The following is an 813-nucleotide window of genomic DNA, read 5'->3' as shown; positions in this document are numbered from 1 at the left end:
CGCGGCCTCGGCGACGCAGGTCCGTAGGGGGCGTCAGAGGTTCGATGAGGTAGTTCACCGGAGAAGTTTGCTGTAGAACCCGGTAGGGTCCATGGTGTCGGGATACAAACTTTGAGGAGACGCCTGGTGTCGAAGTAGGAGGCACCCACAACCAAACGAGAGCGTCAGGCGAAAACTGGTTGTGGGGGCGCCCGTCGTCATGACGAAATTTCTGTAGCGCTTGTTCTTGCGTTGTAAGGGAGCGAGCTAGTTGCCGACATTCTTCTGCATACCGGGCGGCCTCGGAAACCGGTGTACCCGCTGTTATGTCGAACGGTAAGGAAGAATAGTGTCAATGGGAAATTACGGTTCTCTGCCATATAGAAGAAAGAAGGGAGAAAAGTCCGTCATTGCCTGGGGTGCCGTATTGTAGGCGTACATGAAATAGGGAAGGATGAGGTCCCAGTGGGTGTGGTTGGAGGCGACATACATCGAAAGCATGTTTCCAAAAGTTCGGTTAAAGCGCTCTGTCAATCCCTTTGTTTGCGGGTGATATGCGGTGGTACAGCGATGAATAATGCGGCATTCAGTGAGAAGTACTTGAATGACATCGGCGAGAAAGACGTGACCTCAATCGCTCAGGAGTTCGCGGGGAGCGCTGTGACGTAGAACGAAGCGTTCAAGCAGGAAGGAGGCAACGTCACGAGCCGTCGCGGCTGGTAGAGCGGCCGTTTCTGCATACCTCGTGAGGTGGTCTATAGCTACAATGACCCAGCGATTTCCAGCAGCTGTGTATGGCAGAGGCCCGTATAGGTCTATTCCAACCCGGTCAAA

This window comes from Dermacentor silvarum, chromosome 4 (genome assembly GCF_013339745.2).
Source record: "Dermacentor silvarum isolate Dsil-2018 chromosome 4, BIME_Dsil_1.4, whole genome shotgun sequence".
Taxonomy (NCBI): domain Eukaryota; kingdom Metazoa; phylum Arthropoda; class Arachnida; order Ixodida; family Ixodidae; genus Dermacentor; species Dermacentor silvarum.
The sequence above is the reverse complement of the archived record's forward strand: the minus strand, read 5'-3'. Positions refer to the sequence as shown.